General features: G+C 41.2%; 1 protein-coding gene across 1 annotated transcript in view; it reads right to left on the bottom strand.

Annotated features, from left to right (window-relative positions):
* PTPN4 (protein tyrosine phosphatase non-receptor type 4) overlaps positions 1-19,682 on the bottom strand; it is a 3,248,454-nt gene that overhangs the window by 1,348,361 nt on the left and 1,880,411 nt on the right. The window lies entirely within an intron of this gene.

The raw sequence follows: 19,682 nt of genomic DNA on the forward strand, positions 1-19,682 counted from the left end.
AGCAATTCACAAAGAGAAAATGGGAGGATATATGTATGTCTCCCAAATATGTAACAAAATATAGAAGATTTAGGATTTTTGCTTGGCAGTGTTTACATAGATATTTTTATATCCCAAGTAGACTCCAGAGAATTCTTCCTTAGGTAGATAGCAAATGTTCGATGTGTGATTGAGAAAAAAGAGGTACTCGTGAACATACCTCTCATCTTCTTAGTGCTAGAAATCTGTACAATGCGTGGCAAAATGGGGAGACAAAGACCCAAAAATAGGGACAGATTTTAAACACTGCTGTTATAAACACAGAAAGTTGCTAGGATAACAGGGCTTGTATTAACATGTTTTCTGAAAGATTTGAAGTCAAACTCAAATATATGTCATTATTTAGTTACGTCAATTCTCAATGTCCCACTGATTTGCCAGAAAACCATAAATTTAATGGGGAACAGACCAAAAATATCAGGCAAAAATCTAGACAGTTGAGAGGTATGCTTGGGAACATTATTTTCTGTGGTGGGTTGGTGGATTTAAGGACTCCCTGCGGTATGCACTGTTGTAGATGCTGAGTTGAGAGACTGGTGTGACGAGGGAGACAATTTTTCTGAGCTATAATACAGAATCAGAATTGCCTAGATGTGAGTAAGGCCTTGATGTGTGTAATTATGGTGGCTGCCAAAAAGAAATTACTAGAAAATGGAAATCATAATCTAAACCAACTATATTACAAGTAGTGAATACAGAAACAGAGATAAAACAACTGGAATTAAGATCTTTAGAAAAGGGTATGAGCAAACTACATAGGACAAAATGGGAATTGTGGGAACAATACATATAGGGGAGGAATGAGGTTTAAAAGAAGGCAGGACTTTATGAGCTAGGTAATGTTTGACTGAAAATGATTGGGTAGATTACAAGTGATGTATAATGTTTGCAACTGGGAATGTTTCAGTAAGGTTTGTGAAGTAAAATGCTTACAACTAGGATTACATCAGTGTGGTTCGTTTTCATTTTATATAAATGTATGCTTACTTGTATCGTAGTGATGGTTTAATAAAGATGTTTCTTGTTTAAAATAAAGGGGCAGAAATTGAATAATTTATGTAATGTTGCTTAGGTTATAGGGTATATAGTAATACAAGTGAAGTATGTTTGTTAATGTAATGCAGTTTGATTACTTTTGCTTAAATATAAATTTGCCCATGTCACAAGTGATAAAATTCATTAAAGATGCTTTATTGTATTAGTTTCACTGTTTTGCCTTAAAATTATTACATATTTTAAGTTTTAAATAACACAGTTAACATTTCAACAACTGTGGAGTTGTGAGGAAAATGCAAACCAGCAGGCTGCATTCCCTGCCCACAAGAGACACTGAGCCAGTATAATGTTAGCTCCCTCATTTGGAAAAACGCAGCAGGCACCGGTATAAGACTTAAATCTTCTCCATCTAGGCCTAAAACCCCTTACAGAATGAGTGGAAGCTACAGAGACAGGTAGGATAAGAGATGGTAACAGATAACTGTATGTAAAAGTCCATAGTTAGAAGTACAGTTCAGACTAAAGACTGAAATGTGTCGAAGGCTTAGTCACCATAATACAACCTTGTCTTTTTTTTTTTTTTTTTAAGAGAACCTCTTTTGAGAGGTATGCAGCATAATCTGGGTTATTTACATAACTGGCAGTCTGAAATCCAAGGAGAAACACAAAGAAACCTAACGCATTAAACACAGCAAAGGGTTAAGATAAACTCAGAGATGAAAGCCCGAATACAAAGAAGCATCAGCTATAATAGCTAAAGTGAAGGAGAGAGGCTGAATTTCAAACACTCAGCTACAAAGTCCCCCCCCCCCCCCGAAACTAAGCAGCTACCCAGAATATGTACCGTTAAGAAGAAAGCTATCAGCCAGAGATGACGGATTCTTTTAGTGATGATCCCCAGCATACCAGTAGTAAAAAGGTGAACAAGACAGAAAATGATTCTGTAACTCCTAAATCTGCTATACAGGTCTTATAGCTACTTGGAAAAAGTTTAACTAAAAAGGGCAATATTGCCAAGTATATTAAAAAGTCAAAAGAGTGCTATGCAGCTTTATCTATTACCAATAAAAGGAAGAAAGTTTCATAACAAGGCGGTCCACATGTGCTAAGAATAGGCTAGAGTATCCAAAGAATGAAAAATGAGCCACAGAGGTTTTATAAGTTTTTTTAAAAAGGGAACTTAATTTTTACATAAGAACAGACAAGCCACACATGCAATAAAATGTAGTGTACAGTAAAATCCCTAAGAATTCTATAACTAATTAAAGGATGAGTATTTTGTAACCTATGATTTTTCACATACAGAGAGATGATATTCAAGATGGGTACTTCCACAGCCTATCCATAAAACTTAAAAAGAAACCCCACACAGTAGAGCAGATTGCAAACAAGACCTTAGATGCAGCTCTGCCACTGAAAGGGTGGAAGGGGGAATGCCAGTTACCAATGTTCTCGTACTGGAAGTAATAGCATTTGATATCCTTAGTACAGGACTGGATGGAACTAAAATGCCCCATTCAGAGGACAACTCCTCAGATAAAAAAAAAAAATAAACAGCCCAAACAGTTTAATACCCATATTGAAGTATGTGATGGTGCCAATTCTCCTGCAGGTCATCAAATGCCTCCTGTTCCACAACACTCAGTGGAGTTGCCTTGGCAGCCCACTCCACAGTCTTGTTCTCCCGCTCAGTTATATTTTAGCCAGGAACTTTCATACAGACCGGGTCCAGGTACACAAAATGATAGGAGACAGACATGGTTCTGGGTGAGGCTATTAAAGAAGGTACCAAAAGGTAACTATTTGAAATGTACAGACCCAGTAAAGCAAGTCCTGAAACATGGATACGGAATGGCTGAAAAACCTCTTGGAATATTCCCTTTTCTCCAAGGGATGATGATCTAGGAGTTGGCACATACAGGTTTGGAGGTGTGGTGGTGCAGAGGGGCTTGCCCCCCTGCAAAAAAAGTTCAAAGGAGAACAGTGATCTTTGATAAATGCTCTTCTCCTGGGCTTCTGTTCTTTTTTTTTTCAACTTACTGGTACTTGGCATTTTGAGTGCCAACTTTCCAATAGGGAGCTGTACCAAGACTATAACTGGGGCCAGTCCAGAAGCAGACCTAATTTTCCCCACAGAGAAGGGTCGAGAGAAGAAATAGGCAGGTCATAGAATGAGGTCAAAAAGAAAAGGGAACACTTAGAACTAAAGTTCCAGGCCCAAAATTTCTGGAACCAAAAATCCTCAGTGCCTCCTGGTTTCCCCCTCCTGCTGCATCTAAAGCACCCAGCAATCCTACCCCTATTGACAGTATAACAAGTCTCCTCTCAGTTAACCAATGCAAATGTTTCTGATTTGACTACTGATTTGAAAGAATACATGTTAAAAAGTAACAAAAACACAGGCTCCAAAGATAAATCCTCCTACAGCTTCTACTGTCAGTAGTGTTGATATTGCATTGTTACAACAGATGGGCAAACAAATTCTACTTGAGCAACTTAATACTTAAGGGGAAGTGCAGATAGGTTCTACTTTGAATTAAATATGGAAAGCAGCTTAAACCATGAGGCCTAATAGACTTTGGATCTGAAGTAACTAATAGATTCATAGATTGTTACTAGGCTAAAGACACGGTGGGGGGGTGGGGTGCTTTCTAAGCCTAGCCAAGCTTTTCCTGAAAGAATAATAATGTCCTGTATCCAAACAGGACATTCAGGATCTGGCATTTACAAACTACCTCTGTCCATAAGCAACATGGGTGCCAGGCCTGCTATAAATTTCCTGCTCCCCATCCACTGGTCTTGGTTGCGCTTAATCTGGGTAATAGACAAATTCAGCTTCACAAGGGTGGGAAGTCTGATCCTTAGGAAGGGCAGTCTCTGTGACTCACATCTGTCTCTCCAGCATGTTCTGTTTAAGTCACAGACAACATTCAGGTATTTAGACCTTGTATTTCTGGTATTGACTTACGAGTATGTACGAGATCCACAGTGTGGGTTTGCAGATGCCTTGTAAGCCAGGCATAGATCACCCCTCAACAATCTACAGGAGACTTGAGTATAGGGAAATGGATTTAAGGCACTCTGCATAAAGAAGGTATGTTACAACTTGCATTCATTTTGTAAGAAAGCTCTGAGGATGAGTAATTTCAAGAGGCTTCTATACTAAGCTGAGCAGAGCATTAAACGAGTTAGAGAGACTGACAATCCTGCCTGATTGCTTGCAGATTTGTAGACTACATGAAGTGTGGGGGGGGCACCTTAAAGAAAGTATGGCTAAAGCTAAAATTTGAGGAGAGAGCCATCTAATGCATGTCAATAGTAAGCCAGGAGAGGATTTCTTAATTAACAATGGTCTGCTGAAAATGTTAAAACCTATAACAGATTATCCTCATAAGCCCATTCCCTTTAGAAGGGGTTTAAAGGTTCATAAGCAAGCAGAATCAAGCTAACTGGAACTATGGGTCTACTTCTAATGATCTACTCTCACATAACCGAGATGAAAATAACAAAACTTCATAAACCCGAACAGCAAATGTTCACTAGGGTAAGTAAATACTTGGCCGACAAGCCCTGTTCTTCACTGTAGTACCATTCCAGCATTTGTATATTTAGTTAGGGGGTGTGAGTGTGCAGCCCACCCACCTCGATGGCTTTTACGTACCTCGGCGTGAGTTTCGTTAACAGTCTGCCACATATTTTACTTACCGTGGTAAAACTCAATGTTCAGATTTGTGAAGTTTTGTTATTTTCGTCTCGGTTATTTGAAAGTCTGTTATGCGAGTGTCAATCATTAGAAGTAGACCCGAAACAAGACAAGGTTGTGATTAAAGAGATTTTTCTAAGGCCTGAAGTGCCAAATGTGTTGATGCTTGGAAAGTGAGAATGTGACACTCCGTGGAGACAGAGGACACGTGGTACATGTATAAAGGCAGAATGTAGAAAAATCGGAGATACATGAAACAGATCTGACATTCTTAAGAAATAAACCCTGTTATCTCAGAAAGTCATCCATACAATTAAAGAGCAGTGCCATCTGCTGATACCTTCCCATGGAAAATGGAAAGGAAAGTTCACTAGGTCACAATGTGGTCAGAAGGAAATTATATGTACCAGTTACAGCACAAGGCTTATTTTATTTACTTATTTATTGGACATTTGTTTACCAGGGCAGTCCAACTCCAACTAGGCACAGGCCCATTTTTAGCGAAGGCCCAGGGGGAAAGCCCGAACAGATACAAGTAACAAAAGACATGGATTGCAATCTTATTCAGTAGTAACATATACAAAACAACAGAATTTATACACAATACCTACACAAAGCTATACATAACCTGGACGTCTGGCTAGGAGTTAGACAAAAGGAAATGAAAGTCAACAAGGAGTTGTACAACAGCCAAGAATTAAATAGATGGGACTTTAGAAGTATTTTGAACTGCAAGAGACTGGCAGTGGTTAGGTTGTGCTGGGGCTTAAGCTCCAAATCATAGAGATTCAATTAGAGTAGAGAGCATTTCCAAAGTGATTGTTAGCTTTTGTGACTTGTAGCAGAAGTGTGTTAGAAGATCTCAAGTGTCTTCTGTTACATTGAGGCTGAAATAGATTACAGAGTGCTGGATACTTGTCAGGCTGGTAGATTATGCCATGGGCTATTGTAAATTGGGTGAAAGTTAGGTAGTTAGATAACTCAAGCCAATTTAGTTTATGTAAGGCAGTGCAGTAATGGGATCTAGCTGTTGGTAAATCTGGCAAGCTTACTGTAACAAGCGTCTAGTTTTAAAAAGAAAAAATTCAGCATCAGCTCGAGATCCAGTAGAGACTTTTAATAAAACAGACGTTAAAAACACAACAAAAGACACTATGTTAAGCACTTTCATCTTAAAACCAAAAAGACATCATTAGAACAGTGTGTGTGAAAACTAAGAATACTTAAATACCCCCCCCTTGTAGGTCTCCGCCCACTCAGGTAATGCAGTAGTAATTGGATTCATTTCAAAACGGCCCAGGTTGTAATTCAAGCTCTAAAAAACCTTACTGCAAATGTAATGCACAGCAAATATAAAATACTGATATAACAAATGGAAAAACAAGTAAAAAAAATTGTGTTAAACACAATCAAACAATGTATGCCCTTCGTTTAAGTTCACTTGTAATGGATATATTGTCATTTAACCCTGGGAAGGCTGTGGCATCAAGCCTGAGTTGCCAAAGCATCTCTCGATGTACTAAACAGTTTTTCCAGTCCCCCGAATAAAGAGTAGACCAAACCTGTTCCAGAACAAGGAAATGGAATTTTTTAAGCCTACATTGAGTTGCATGACATGCCAGGGCACTTTTGTTAGCCAATTTTTGCAGATTATATGTTGGTATAGTATTCCGTGGTGGTGCAGCGGTAGCGTTGTTGCCTCACAGCAAGAGGTTCTCCTGTTCGATTCTTGGCTGGAGTGTGGGGAGCGCCTTCTGTGTGCAGTCTGCATGTCCTCCCCGCGGTTGGGTGGGCGTTCGAAAGACATGCGTAAATGGGCATGCCTTCGTTGAAGGTTGAACGTTGAGCTGGCACCTCGGTGTTCATCAAAATCTACTGCCAATCATTAGCGGACCAGAGTTCCGCTGTGGCGACCCCTAACCGGGAAAAGCCGAAAGACAACAACAAAATATAGCTGTTGGTATATTCTCTTATTTAATGCATCGTTCATCTTACCTATATATAATGCATGACATTGTGTACAGTATTCCAGGTAAATCATCCATTCAGAACCACAATGAAACTTTCCACACTTGGAATGTTTTGCAATCTTGTCATATAAATCCCCAGTGTAATTACTGTTGATGTATGCACATTGATTGCATCTGCCACAAGGTCTACTCATCAGAAAAGAGCTTCCAGTGTTAAGTTGGCAATTTTCCAGTAGGCTCTTAATATTGTGTTTCCTTTTATATGCAAATTCAGGACTGTGAGAAATAAGCCAGGTGGTGTCCCCACACTGAAAAACTGACCAGTATTTTCGAACCATGTTTTCAATATCCTTGATGTCAAGTGAGTAATGAATAACCATATTACTGGAAAAATTGGATTTTACATTACCAGGAAGGGTGTCTTAGTTGCTAAAGTGTAACTCATATTTAAGAATACAGCAATATTTTCCATTTCTCTCAGATGAAACGTCTCTTTTTATGGACTCAAGAAGCTCTATAGGGTATCCCCTGTCCTGAAACATCTGATATAACGAGATAAACTCTTTTTGACGATGTTCATCATTAGATGTCAATCTGAAAATTCTGGATAATTGGCTCTCGACTATTCCTCTTTTTTGGTGACACGGATGGCAGCTGGTAAAAAATAAACATGTATTGCAAAAGGTTGGTTTCCTGTATACACCTGAGGATAGTCCAGTTTCTGGAGACCACCATATATCGACGTAGAGATAATTAGTCTCTTTCCACCCCAATTTGTAGGAGAATTTTAAAAACCTGATGCTATTTTCCATAAAGTCAATGAATGTAGTAAATTCTTGTATGTTCCCATGCCATATGATGAGCAAGTCATCAAGTAAAGGTAGTACCCTTAACAAAACTCCATTTGCAAAGGTTGGGGTGCATGCAGCGCCCATGGCAACCCCTGTCAGCTGTTTAAAATATTCCCCACAGAAATTAATAAAGTTGTTTGATAACACCATTTTCATACAATCATGCACAAGTAAAGTCTCATGTTCCGTGAGGCTGCCAAACTGTTGTATTATGTCATCAAACCATTGCAATCCCAGTTTGTGAGGAATTACAAAAAATAAGTTTTTGACTTCACAGGTTACAAAGACAGTTGTCATCAAATTTTACTCTGCGGACCTTGCCAAGCAGGTCCCACGAGTCTTGAATGATGTGGGTGGACTAAACAAGTTCTTAAGTTTAGTATCTACAAATGTTGCTAGTGATTCCATCACTGAGCCCTGGGCTGCCACAATCGGTGGTAGAGGGGGGTCTTCTGCATTCAAATGGATTTTGGGAATGCCAAAAATCCTGGGAATTACTGGGTCGGTGACTCTTAAAAATGCATAGAAATCCAATCATAAAGTAGCCATTTGTCCGGGGCCACCTTAATGCTGTTCTAAGCAATATCAATTTAATTTAAAGATGCTAGGCTGTAAGTATCACAGTCTCCCAGTAGTTTGCACATTCGACCATTATAATCCAGTTCATACATAATAACCAGACCTCCCCCCTTATCTGGTCGCATACATCTGATGTCCTTGTCATGTTTTAAAGTGGACAAAATCCTCTGTTCCTCTTGTAAGGTTGTAATACCCACTACTGCGTTTTTTAGTTAAAGACCGGATGTCCCTCTCAGACATTTTTAAAAATGTGTGAACCACTGGCAATAAAGGTGGGTTAACCATGCTTCTTCTTTTAAATAAGTTCAGGATTGTCATTCATTACGCAGCATAAATTAGGTTTTTCAGTAAACAACTTTAAGCCTAGTAAAGTTTGTTCAATATTAGCTCTCACTGAATTAAACCCCTTTAAGAATAATAAATGATTTCAGGTTCTATATTGATCTCAGTAAAATTGTATATATTGAACCCATAGAAAGAAGTAAGGTTTACAGTACTTTCTGTCAAAAGGGTCATTATTTCTCCTGTTACGACCTTCTGTCTCCGATTCTTGTTCCTATGTTTGTTCCAATGTTGTTTCCCCCTCCAAAAACCCAGGTGTTCTCTCTGTTGCATGTGTTTCCACTATGCCAGTTGGCTAGCCGTTCCGATCTTATAGGTTGGTCGTCACCAGTGTAATCCTGGGCATCATTTTCTTCCTGTGAGTGTCCTGCTCATTGTGAAATGATCCTGACTGAAAGTCATTGTTAAACGAGGCCCTGGGGGGGTACACTCTTTTATGTTAATAGTCCAAATCATCGAGAAACAGTTTTTATCTTTTTTCATCTTAGAAGTCATGATTTTTTTTTATCCACGCTGGAAAAAATCTGGTTATAAAGAACTTTGTGTTGAGAAAACAACAAATCATTAGTAAAAGAGTTAACCAGTGAAAGAACAGACTCCTTTAGATTGTTGAACTGCCTTTTCACTCTCCTTAATAATTATCCTGGATAAATTCAAGCCTGTTTGATCAAACGGTTCCAACGGTTTCAGATGGAAAGGACTGTTCAAGTCAAAACCCTGGGGAAATTTCCATAAGCGGAACCCCTTTCTACCTGTCCTTGGCATATGCTTTCGTCTAAAAAAGCATTGTCAAGTTGCAAAGATTTGTATTTAATCAAATCTTTCTGTAAAGTGTCTATTGGCTCTCTTAAGGTTAAAAACTGGCCATCGCCAGCTCTGCTGTGTTGCTCATTACTGTTGAAGCTGCTATTAGTCAGCCACTTCTTCACCTGAGTGGCTGTTAAAAAATCTTGCTGTACATTTTCATTGTTCACACTGACAGGCAGAAGCAGCCGAAGTCTGAATGTTCTCAGTAGTACCAGGAACTCTGCTTTTACCATTCATAAGGGCTTGCAAAACTTGTGAAGAAATTTGTTGAGTAAGTTGCTGTATCAGCACAGTAAGATTCACTTGTTCAAAAGGGGGGGGGGGTCAGTAGAACAGCTGAAAAGCTCTTGAGAATCATGGGGTGACATCACCGTAAAAAAAAACAAAAAAAAAAACATAAAAATGTAACTGAAATAAACCAACAAAATAATAAAAAGAAAAAATTCAGCATCAGCTCGAGACACAGTAGAGAAATTTAATAAAACAGATGTTAAAAACACAACAAAACACATTATGGTAAGCGCTTTTGTCTTAAAACCAAAAAGACATCATCAGAATAGTGTGTGTGAAAACTAAGAATACTTAAATACCCCCCCCCCCCGTAGGTCTCCACCCACCCAAGTAATGCAGTAGTAATTGGATTCATTTCTAAAAGTCCCAGGTTGTAATTCAAGTTCTAGAAAACCTTAATGCAAATGTAACGCACAGCAAATATAAAATACTGGTATAATAGTTTCCAGGTCCTGAGACTGTTGGCACCAAAGGCTTTTTAATTACCACTGAAGTTTCCTCACATGCAGTCTGGCATATGGAATTAGTAGAATGCAGGAGGCCATAAACCGTAGAGCTTGCAGGATATTCTTTGTGGATAACTGGGTGCTGATGGCCATTTGAGAGAAGTAGCCCGTCAGATAGGCTTGTTTTTCTGCAGTAAGGAATGCCATCTGGGATGCTGTGTCCAGACCTACTCCCAGGAATACAATTTTTTGACTAGGGACTAGTTTGGATTTCTTTTCATTGCTAGTGTACCCCAGTGAGTTTTAGTAGGTCCTTTACAAATGTCATGTGCTGTAACAGCTTTTCCTGATTGTCTGCCTGAATCATGCAGTCGTCTAAGTAAGGGTAAATTTGAATATTTCTTTGTCTGCAAAAAGCAATAGCTAGAGCCAGGCATTTTGTGAAAACTCTGGGAGCACTGAATAAGCCAAAGGGAAGTGCAGAGAACTGATAATGCATAGATCCTGCCCTGAAATGTAGATGTTGCCTGCAAGAGTCCCTGATTGGGATATGCAGACAGGCCTCCTTTAGGTCTAGGGTGGCTAACCAGGCATGTTTGGACAGCATAGGGAGAAGCTGTTGTAGGGTGAGCAGTTTGAATTTTGGTACCACCAGGAAAGTGTTTAGAATGGATAGAGCTAAGATTGGGTGCCAAGTGCCCTCTTTTCCGGGTACCAGGAAAAGACTGGAATAGAAATCTTGTCCTACCTGTTCTGCAGGAACAGGCTGAATTGCCCTCATGGTGAGCAGGGAATGAACTCGGTTTTGTGCCTCTTCCCACTGGTTTGGAGGAAGATCTGGGAACCCTTTTGGGGTTGGGAGCATGTGGAAATAAAATTTGTACCCCTGAGATACTATGTTGAGGACCCATCAATCGTTGGTGATGGAGGCCCAGTTTTTTGTGTGGGAGGCAAGTTTTTCTCCTAGGGGCACGAGCAGGTGGGCAGAGGTGAGAGGAGTTGTTGAAAAGTCATTGTGAATTCTTTCCATAAGGGGGTTGCTTAGCACTCCCTGTTTTAGAAGTGGATGTACTCCATTGCTTAGACCTCTGCATACCCTGAGACTGCTGAATTTGGGGGGGGGGTCTGCTTGCTTCCCCCCTAGGTCTAGTCTGAGATGGCCTTGAGGGGGGCTGGAAAGGGACAATGTTTTTGAGGGGCAATGCCTACTGAATCTAGGAGGCTGTACTTGCAAAAAGTCTAACTGTTCGCATAGACTTACCTTTTTCTTCCATCTTTTTTAAAACCTCTTCTGCTTTGGTAACAAACCGCTCGTCTTTGTTCAGTGGTGCAACCAATAATTTTGATGTGACATGGTCTGGCAAAGTCTGTTCCTTAAGCCAAGCATGCCTTCTAAGTACAGAACCTGTGACTGCTGCCCTGCAAGATGCTTCTAGGGCATCAAACCCACACTGCAGGGTATGCTTACTGGCTTGGCTTGCAGAATGCATAAGCTCCTGTAATTCTTTATTTTCTGCACAGTCAGGGAATATAGATAATTTTTGTTTAATAAGTTCCATAGTATGTTGCTGGTATTTCAGCATCTGGAACTGAAATTTTAATGTTGTAATGGCAAGAGTTGCAGAGATGTATACTTTTATTTACCCCATCTGACTAAAGCTCGGGAATCCTTGTCCGAAGGGGTGGCATTCTTAGCTGTAGTTGCTTTTATTCATTTAGGTCTTTGGGAGATGACCACTGGGTCAGCAGTGGGATTTTTGAAAAGAAATTTGTGTGAGTCAGGGACTCTGTAGTACCTGTAAGGTTTCCTGGGAGCACGAGGTAGCGTATCAAGAGTTAGACTGGATTCCATAAAAACATCATCCACAACATCCAGAACAGGAGGAATAGCTAAGGGTCTGTGCTGTGGTAAATCTAAAAATTCTGAGTCTCTTTTTGGACTGAGGATAATCCTGGCATTCCCAATGGAAATGCTCTCTCAAGGTATGTAGGGTTTCACCAAAAGAAAAATCCTCTGGAGGAGAGGAAGAAGGAATGGATTCCTCTGCATCTGAATCCTCATTGGCAGATAAGGACATGTTTTCATAATCAGAAACCTCAGAGTCATCGGACTCTTGGTCAGACAAAGCTGCTGGATACAAGTCTTTTTTCCTTTTAGCAGGGGTAGGCTGGCTTCCCCTAAATCAGCATGATAAGGTCTTCCCCCATTTTGAGCATCTGAGATTGAGGCAAGGAAGCGGGCACTTGAGTTTGGGTAGTCATTTTTTTAGGAGTAGTTCATACTCTGGGCCTTAGAAACGCGGTAGTTTTAGAAAGAACTGAAGACACAAAAGAAGTCGTCAATTTGTATACAGTATCCGTAGAGCGAAGAACTTCCTCAGAAGCCAGTGCCTGCACAGCGGCTCCGGACCCATCCAAGGTAGAGACATCTGCAGGTAGTCAAAGAAGAGTCTCGCGGAATACCTGACTCCGAATGGGTCTCAGCAGCGGCCTGTAAATCCACAGAAGCAGGCATCAGGGGCTGCGAAAGCGCCTCACTGAGTACCGGTGAACTGGTGACTAGCTTAATGGAAGCATCGTTGGCAGTTTTGGACCTGTGCGGTTTGTCTATGTCTTTATCCTTATGTTTTTTTGGAAGATCGGTAGTTGGATGGCTTACCGAAGCCATTTTGGAATACGAAGAGCGAAAGTATTTAGATACAATAAGGGCCTGACGATGTATAGTTCTGGTGTTGAACATAGCACAAAACTAACAGCGAGGGACGTCGTGGTCTGGACCTAAACAGGTGACGCAGTAAGAATGGAAATCTCTGTGTGGTATTTGCTTTCCACAGGCGAGAAAATTAACTTTTTCTGACATCGGTTAGAGCAAGAAAAAAGGATCCCCAATGGGGTACTTAGGGTTAGAACGCTTCAACTTCAATTTCGGAAATGAAAACTCAGGTGGAGGCCAACCGGCACTCGTGCGAACTGCTTCTGCTTCAGGCTCCTTGGCAAGAAAGACTGATAAAACGGCGCTGACTGCCTGTTTTTATACCAATGACGACCTGACATCAGTCCTGGAGTGACAGCAACAGACGCAAAAATACTAAGCCTCAGGTATTCAGGTCGAATGAGGGCTGCCCTTGGCAGGATAAACCAAGTGTGATGACTGCAGCAGTGAAACACGAAGAACATCTACAGAACCATGGGAACCATGTGAGGGATATATAGCTTAAATTAAGGGATGAAAGTCCATCAAGACGTTTTTGGAGGGAGACAGTATCAAATGCTTTTGGAAGTTTCGAGAAGGCCAGTGCTTGCTTGGGCTAAAGGGAAGTCTCTGTGCTCACCAGTGGGAGTGGTTAACACTGAACAGCCTGCCTTGTCCCTGGAGGAGTGGTTACTACCTAGAAGCTGTAGTTTTATTGGCCATTTTGGGTCAATTCTAAACTCCTTGATTGTCTCTCTTAAAACCCGGCTGCCTCGTGGTTTTGGCGTCTTTTCAGGCTTACTAGTTGTTGCTGAAGCACCTACCAAGGGGAGAAAACACTGAGAAAAGAAAAGGAGCCACTTTTGTGATTTTAAGTATTTTCTTCTAATTTCTTGTTAAGTTTTACTGCTTTGCCGCCTACTTTTTGGCATTTTCTGGCTTGCTAAAGTTTATATCTGTAACAGTAACAGTACTTGGAACACATCTAGAGCCTGTTTACTGCATTTCCTGTGTTGCACTTAATTTAAAATAGATTTTTCTCTAAAAACTGCATTTTACCTGATTTTGGCCTAGCACTCAAGTGTGGGGTCATTTATTGCACTGTTGTGATTATTTTGCTGCTTGTGTATCTCTGCTACCTTTAAACTACAACAAAAGAAAAAAAAAAAAATCTTGCTTTTTTCCCACTTTCTGAAAGTTAAGAAAGTTCAGTTACAGATTTGCTGTTCTGAACTGTTTGGAAGTTTCTAGAAGGCCAGTGCTTGCTTGGGCTAAAGGGAAGTCTCTGTGTTCACCAGTGGGAGTGGTTAACACTGAACAGCCTGCCTGCCCTGGAGGAGTGGTTACTACCTAGAAGCTGTAGTTTTATTGGCCATTTTGGGTCAATTCTAAACTCCTTGATCTCTCTCTCTTAAAACCCTACAACTCTCTCTTTGCGCGGTTTTGCACACTGAGCAGCACCGCCTAAACAGGTTTAAACTATTCCAGGCTCCACAAAGTCTGCTCTTCACTTTTTCCCTTAGAACTGTTCAAACTCTCAAAGTAATCACTCTATTCTCTTTCTAAAGCCCTGCACTTGCTCAGCTCTTATAAGGAAACACTAACTAACTAAAGCACTACACCCCTCCTTGACTTCTCGTAAGTATTAGGCTCCCGATTGGTCCTTCCTGATCAAGTGAAAAATCAGTTCCCTTCCCTAATCTGATCAGTAAAAAAACAGTTCCCTATACTAATCAGGTATGTCCAAGGGTCAGTTTCAAGGTTACTTTCCAGTCCAGCTGGTGAATCTGGGAATTTTGAGGCAATGTTACAATTGCCTTATGTACACAGCAACCCTCTCCTCCTTCCAACAAACTCTAATACATGTGAGAGATGCAGTTACACAGCCAAACTGGAGGCAGAGCTCTCTCAACCCAAGACTGGCACAGTCAGTCAGGAGGAAAAGGTAACCACCCACACCACAAATCCAGTCTCATACAGACCTATTGCATCTGCATACCCAACACATAAACACACAAAAACATACTCGGAGGCTCTAAATAAAAATCTGCCTAAACAGCAAAGACCTCCTAAGCAGATATCCAAGCAACAGCCACCCCTCAACAATACCCACGAATTACATACCTCACAAAATCAGTGTGCCTCACAGTCACAGTCCTTAAGGCCAAACAACACACCAAATACACTTGTTACAGGGGACTCTATTGTCCGGCTAACTGACGTCCCGCTCACCAGACTGAACAAGAAGGTCACTGTAAGCTGCATGTTGGGTGCCAGGATCCACCACATAACACAAGCACTCAGGTCACTCCAAAGCAAGTACGAGTATGACTCAGTCATTGTCCATGCTGGTGTGAATCACCTGAGACGTACCTCCCTGGACTACATGAAAAGAGACAGAGAAGCTCTCTGACCATGTAGCCCACCCTCACCAAGAATGATGCCACAGTATAAAGACAAAATGATCAGCCTGGGATGACATGCTCGACAAGCCACGTTGCTTCGCTAGGGATGGCTTGCACCTGTCACCCTTAGGCTTTCGTATACTGGCCAAGGCTCTTGCCACCCCCATAGTGCCTTTTTTAGGCAAGGCTGAAAGGACAAACCCACCTCCATAGACAACCCAAGGATAAAAAACTAAAGGTAATGCTACTCAATGCCAGAAGTCTAAACCTCAAGATGCACGCACTCAAGGCTCTCCTTAGTATGGAGAAAATCAATGTCTGTGCAGTAACAGAAACCTGGTTCAAGGCTCCTGAGAGCACCCCAGCACTACCAGGTTATAACTCATATCATGCGTTTCTGCCCCAAAACTCGGTCCGAAGCACAAATGGAGGGGGAGTATCTATATTCATCAAAGATACCTACACCTGCAGGTTAGTGGCACTGCACAAAGCATCGGAAACCATCCATGTGCAACTAACAGCGGGCAAAACTACCTTTCAGTTTGTAGCCTGCTACAGAACACCCTCCCTATTACAGGAACCCCACTTGGCATTCCTGAGAACACTGGAGAATATGAAGGTCTCTCCAAACACTATGTTACTGGGTGACTTCAACTACCCAAACATTGACTGGGAAAACTACTCAAGCCCAAACACCCTCGCCCAACAGTTCCTTGAATTTATAAACTCTAACGCAATAGAACAACTGGTCACCACTCCCACAAGAGGGAACAACATATTGGACCTGGTCATCACCAACATGGGGACTCTATGTTCCACACCAGAGGTAAACCCCTCATTGGTAAGATCAGACCATAAACAAATTTCCCTGGACATCCATATCCCGTCCCCACTCCAGCCAAGGAAATCACCGGAAAGAATTTCTCAAAAGCCAACTTTGCACTTCTCAAGACTGAGGTGGAATCCTTCAAATCCCCTGGGCCAGAGGATAATGCAGCCCAATCCACAGAATCCTTTACAAATGCATTCTATGTGCACCTGCAGGAATGCATGGATCGTGCTATCCCAAACAAAAACAAGACTCACTCCTGCAAAAACAGGAGACTGGTTTGGTGGACCCCGGCCATAAATAAGCTATACAACAGAAGGAAGAAGCTACTACATGACAGAGCAAAATTCCAAAAAGGGAAGGCATCTCTGATAAGTATTAGCAAGAAACTTCGATCCCTCATAAAATCATCAAAGGCCAGTTTTGAAAGAAAAATTGCCCTAGACACTAAAGATAATCACAAGGCCTTCTTTAGTTATGTCAGGAACATGGGCAGAAACTCCCAGATATGCTCTGAATTGTTGCATAACGGTACAAAATATACCAAACCTACAGACATAGCCAACATCCTGGCAGACAGATTCAGCGCAAACTCCCCCCCCCCAAAGGAGCAAATGCCTATCCCAACTGAATGTAACCTCCCTGACATCACAGATGCACAGGTGAAAGCTGCCCTCTCCAAAGCAAAAAACACAGCATCTATGGGACCGGACGGTGTCCCAGGCTGTGTCTTACACGAGCTCCAAGAAGAACTAAACCCTCACATTAAGTCACTGTTCAAACTTAGTCTTACTACAGGATATGTACCCAAAAAATGGCGTACAGCTACAGTGGTCCCACTCCACAAAGGTGGTGCCAAAACGGACCCCGGAAACTATCGCCCCATAAGCCTGACTAGTCTGGTCTGTAAAGCTATGGAGCGTATTATCATGGAACTCATAAACAAAGACATTGGGAGCCTACAGACACTGGACCCTACCCAATTCGGCTTTGTTAAGGGCAGATCTTGCCTCTTAAACCTAGTTGATTTCTTTGAAACAGTTACCAAAGCCATAGATGAGGGCAAGGTAGTCCACACGGAGTACCTGGACCTTGTAAAAGCCTTCGACACAATACCCCACTCGGGCATCATAAATAAGCTTACCAGCTTAAATATCAAGCCCATATCACAAGATGGGTTGCAAACTGGCTCAGAGATAGAACCCACAAGGTCAGAATCACAGGTGCCATGTCCGAATCCAAACCAGTTACAAGTGGCGTCCCACAGGGCTCAGTTCTGGGACCTCTCTTGTTCGGTATATACTTCTCTGAGGTTCAGGCTAACACGGGGGGATTATGGCTGACAAAGTTCGCAGATGACTGCAAACTGGGGGCCATAATCGAATCTCCAGCTGACACAAGCATCCTCCAAAAGGGTCTCACAGAGACGGATGCTTGGTGAAAGAGCTACGGCCTCAAGCTAAATGCTAAAAAGTGCATAGTCATCCCCTTTGGGAAAAACAAGGTGCCCACAAATTACCACATAGGTGGTAATCCATTAATCTGGAAGAAGTAATTAGAGATTTGGGGACCAACGTAGATAGTAATCTCTCCTTTGATAATCACGTTGCCAAAGTGGTTAGAAAGACCTTCTATATAGCCCACTTTATCACGAAAGGGTTCGCACCTAGATCAAGAGAAGTCATTGTGCCCCTCTACTCGTCACTCATCAGGCCCATAATTGAATACAATTCCCCTTTTGGGATGTACTTTACCCGACACCTGCAGCAACTGGAGAGACCCCAAAAGTACCTCACCAAGAGGATCATGGGCTACAAACAGATGTCCTATGCAGCTCGACTAAAGAAACTCCAGCTCTACTCAGTTGCTTAACGCCTACTCAGAGGTGATCTATGCCTGACGTACAAAGCCATGTCAAACCCAGAATTAATAGACATGCTCCACCTCAAAAAATCAAAGTCCCTTAGAGCTACACGCTCCAGGGACCTAAACCTCAGCACAAAAATAAATAGGACATGCTGGAGGGACAGATTCATTTCCCAGAGGCTCCCCTCACTCTGGAATAGAATTCCAATTCATGTTAGACATAGCCCCTCGCTGACCCTCTTCAAGCTAAATCTGGACGCGTGGATGGGAAATCGCAAATTCACCCCTGGGATCTCTTCTGTGTCCCTGCTAGACAAAGGCACAGTAAACTAATCTTAAAAGGGTACCTTCTGTGACCTACTTTACAGAGGCACAATAGGCTAATCTAATAGGGAGGCGGAAGCCAAATACACTCTGGCTAGACTTATAAATGCCCTACGGCATATAGCCTAGTATCTACCTATGAGCCTACGAACATGTCTAGGAATATGGAGGAGACTAGATAACCATCATTTCTGTATTGGTTGATGGTGTTTGTGAAGGCTAGTAGAGCTGTAGTGGTACTGTGGTGGCACTGAAAACCGTGCTGGGAATTAGAAGGTTATCAGATAGCAAATAGTTCAGTAATTGGGAATGGATGCATTTTTCTAATATTTTTGATAGTGGAGATAAGATTGTTATTGACCTAAAATCAGAAAGTTCTGTACATGTCCTTCATTTATTAAGTGGTATGATGTAGGCCATCTTCCAGATTATGGGAACATACTGTTCAATTATTGAGCGTCTGATCAAAGTGGAGACTTTATAGGATATAGAGTCGGCAACTGTCTTGAGGTATTTAGAAGGTAAAATATCAGTAGCAAGAGAAGTAGGTATAAGTTTGTTGAGTAATTTCTTTATGGTACTGGTTTGCACAGGGTTGAAGGAGAAGGTATTGGATGGGTATTTTGTAGTTTTAGGAAAAATAAGAGGTGAGTCGTCGTTGGTGTTGGTCAAAGTTAATATGGAGGTAGTAAAATATGCATTACGTTGAGTGGCAATACTGTCTACATTGTTTGTAGTGGCAGGTGTTGGGTTTATGGAATGACCAGGCTTTAGTAGTTGATTTATAGCAGCCCAAAATTTTTTGGAGGCTGTTTTTATATTTGTGTTGTGTTACAGGATTTTTTTGTCATTTTTAACCTGTTTCTTGGATTTTTTAGTTGCCAGTAATTATCTAGAAAGGTTTGATTTTTTTTGGTCCAGTAGTGTGCACAAGCTTTATTTCTGCTTTTAAGGAGTAGCTTAGTTTCTTTAGTTAGCCAGGGAGCACAGTTTGTCTTAATTCTAGTGGTTCTAGGTGGTGCTTGACTGTTGAGTATGTCTAAAAATGTATTATTATAGTACGACACAGCATTATTGAGTGGGAGTGATATTAGTGGGGTCCAAGTTGCATTGCTGTAAAGCTGATACAAATGTTTGAGGTGAGAAATTTTTTCTCTTATGTGTTTAAATCTTAAACACTTATGTTTATGTTTTGTTGTGCTTAAGACTTGCACTTGTTTAAATTTGTTCTATGGTTGGGGTAAGATAAATGTCTTAGCTGTGTTACAGAATGCTAAAGAGACAAAGGCCTGATCTTAAATTTGTTAAAAAGTCAGACTTGCCAAAAGATATTCCACAAGAGTAAAAAGCATTTTCAAACACTATGGCAGCCTTACAATGGAAAATTAAATGCAATTTCTCCACAGAAAATACATTTTCAGCTAGTTTCCACTACTTTACAACTCGGAGAAAAAATTAATGCTCCATTTAAAAGTAAGTTACAGCCTGCAGACAGTGTGTTAAAACACAACACCCCTATCTCCAGATAGGGCAAAATATTAC

The sequence above is a fragment of the Protopterus annectens genome, chromosome 2.part0 (assembly GCF_019279795.1).
Source record: "Protopterus annectens isolate FY-2018-M chromosome 2.part0, PAN1.0, whole genome shotgun sequence".
NCBI lineage: Eukaryota > Metazoa > Chordata > Ceratodontiformes > Protopteridae > Protopterus > Protopterus annectens.